Below are 3,483 nucleotides of genomic sequence, written 5' to 3' on the forward strand. Positions count from 1 at the left end.
TAGTAATTTAAATTTGTACTGATTATTTTTGTCCAACAGATCCGTTACTTAGGACTACATCTGGACAAACGACTGACATGGAATCCTCATACAAGACTGAAAAGACAGGAAACTGCTCGTCGATTCCAACTATTACAACATTTACTAGACAAACGGTCTAAACTGCCAATCCATTACAAAAGACTGATCTACATGACTATTATAAGGCCTATCTGGACAAACGGAATTGAACTTTGGAAATTCTTAACGCTCCTTACTTTGTCATAAATTAAGTCATCCATCATGACCTCAATATTCCATATGTTGCCGATTTGGCCAAAACCAGATACCATTCCTCCCTTGATAAACTTCCCAACCACCCAAATTCACTTGTTTCTAACCTGGCTTCTCCTTCATTACCTATTAATCCTCCTAGGCGTCTGAAAAAGAAAATGGCCTCGATATCTTCTCCTCTAGAAATGTTATTGGAGTTCTATCAATGGGTTGATTCTCCACATGTTTGTACCATGTCACTATGTCATCTACAGTAAATTTGCTTGTTGTATATATTTTTATACAGTTGTAAATAACAATAAATAAATTATTAAAAAAAAAAAAGTTTAGAAAATAAACTTCATCAATTTCCACAATGCATTATGGTCCACCTATCTTCTTGTTTAATTTATTTTTCATATCCAAGATACATAATTCACGCATAAAATTATTCCAGTCATTATTTAATTATTACAACAGTTTTATCCGATAAATCAAGCTGCTTTTCACAAAATTTAACGTCTACGTAAAATTAATAAAAGATGTCAGCTCCTCGCTCCAGCAGTATTTGAATCTTAAAGTTGAACAAAATGGAATTCTGCTGAACTCAAACCAGGTGTCTTTTTAAGTTCCACTTGCTGATCACACTGTCTTAAATTACATTTCAAAAAGTTATATTTACCAAAATATAGTTTCATGTAAACATATACGTTTTATAGGTAAAATATTTCGCTCCTGAAGAAATAACATTGCATCTTGTTCAGTTTTGTCGACTACATAACATTTTCCACTTCTCCATTTCAATTGGTAAAATATATCTTCAACGGTGTTTTCTCATCGGAAACTGATTTTAAAGCGATTTTGTACCGGTGATTTTTCCGGTTCTGGACGGTTTGCGAGGGTAAAGCACAAAGTTGTTTAAGATTCCAAATTCCCGTAAGAGTTTATCATAATTGTTAAATTATTATTATCATCATTTTAGTCACTCGATTTGAAACTACTGAAATCTTAAGGGTAATTGAATCGTTCGATGATTTTGTTGCAATTTTTTTCGATTTCCACACCGTTTGTGCAAACGTCATCAAACATTGTTAGTTGTTTTAGGCGATTAACATCATCAGGATGCGTCGGTTAGGAAAATTCACTGCTACATCTTACATTTTACATTTTATCTTCTTTGAACATTCCACAGAAAAGTATGCTGGATAAAAAGTGAAAGGGGTTGTAAAATTGACACTACATTTAAAACAAAATTAATTCACCATAACTATAACCTAACTAGGTTCATTTTAAAATTCTCAAAACTATCAAAAAGGAGAGTATTTAATCAAATTTTGAACAAGTATGTCGGACACCTTGGAAAATGGCCAGTATGGTTTATCCCAAAGACGAAGAAAAGTTGAGAATTATTGTAAAAATAGTTTAGCAAAACTTTTTCATCCATTACCAATTTGAAAAAGTAATTTCCTTGATACGATAATCATTAACTTTGATTAATTATACATTGAAGTGTATTATGTTGATGTACGGTAGTGTAATATGTCCAGTTATGGATTGATGGGTACGCTGTGTGTTATAGTTCACCTGCGGCGTGGAGTAATAGGTATTTCGTCAAAATTAAAATTTCATTAAATGATTTCTATCTCATACTTTCATAAATACTTCTAAATACAAAATGGATGCATACATGAGGCTATCCAATGAGTTCAGTTCGAGTCCAACTCAAATTACTGCTACCTGCTTCCGAGGCTCGAAGCCCTGATTCTAGTCTTTAACCTCTCTCTTATTTCGCATTGCCAGCTGCTACGAATGAAACGTAGGCACAACCAGTTTATAGAAGTCAGGGATTTTTACCTTATAAAAGAACCGAGTCAAATAACTCGATTTCATGCTACAACGAACGAACATTACATTTGATCCTGGTTAAAAAGTTCAGGAACTATATAAGGACTGGATTCATGAGGAAATCGATAACTTACTGAAGAACTGAAGTTAAAGTCCGTATGACTGAATCGAGGACTGTATAATGAGGACGGTGATGGGGTGTCACTGCAAACACCGTATTTTCGAATTCAACCGGATAATTATGCATATGACTTATTATGTATAAAGGCAAATATAAAAAAGAAGTAAATTTTCTCACTATTCTTAACAATCGGTTAATAATTAATGATGAGTTAATAGTTCACCATTAATTTATATAATGAGAAGAAGATGATTGGGGGTGCGGTCAGTAATAATAGTAATAATTTATTTATTTTTTATGGGGCAACCCCCATCCAAAAAGAGTTAGCCTGTGAGATGCATAAAAGAAATAATCAATTGTAGTAATTTTACAAAAATGGTTAAGATTTTAAATAAACTAATAACAAACAATATACCAAAGCGGAGCTATCTACATTCGTTAGAATAAAACAATAAAACAAAAACTTCATTTCATGTTTAATAATATTTAAATAATAAAACAGAAACTATACCTGCTATTATGACGGTATTCAGCTCTAAGCAAAAGGTTCTGTGTTACATACATAAAAAAAAAGTTAAAAAAAAAAAATTCAATCCTGAGGGTACAGACAGAAATTCAAACAACTGATTCTGGTTAATATTGTTTAGTTTCGGCATGTTTCGGATTCGGTTCTCGTGATATGCAATTTGTCAAAAAATGGAAACAATCCTCCAGTGCCGTCCCATCACAACCTGGACAAAGCTTTTGTAGGTCCAAAGTATATTTGTGTGGACCAGGACTTAGAGTCATTGCATATTTACTTTAAACTTATATAATTGCATATATTTAGGTTGCGTTCAGTGTAGAACACAAATAAGTAAAAACCTATTTATTAGTGCCAACTTTTCGCCAAGATTTTCAAGCTTTCATCCGGGAAAAGAACAAAACCAAGATAGCAACCAATGATAAAATGATATACAGAATGATTAGAAAATAACTAACATAATAGATAAATAAATAGTGTTAAAAGACATGAATAGTTTGAGTATTCTCCTTATAATTCGAGTATTATAAGGAGATAAGGCTGTATGAGAAGAATATAATTAAACTTGTGTAAGAGGAAAGAACAAATAATAAATACATATGAAAATATAGTTAGTAAATATATGTAAAAAATTAAAATTATGTAATAAGAGAAGTGGGAAATAAAACGAATATACAGGTAATTAAATATATAAATAAAATAACAGGATTAAAGAAATAAAATATTAAGTTATATAATCCAA

This window comes from Halyomorpha halys, unplaced genomic scaffold, assembly GCF_000696795.3.
Source record: "Halyomorpha halys isolate HHAL.00 unplaced genomic scaffold, Hhal_1.1 Scaffold195.1, whole genome shotgun sequence".
NCBI lineage: Eukaryota > Metazoa > Arthropoda > Insecta > Hemiptera > Pentatomidae > Halyomorpha > Halyomorpha halys.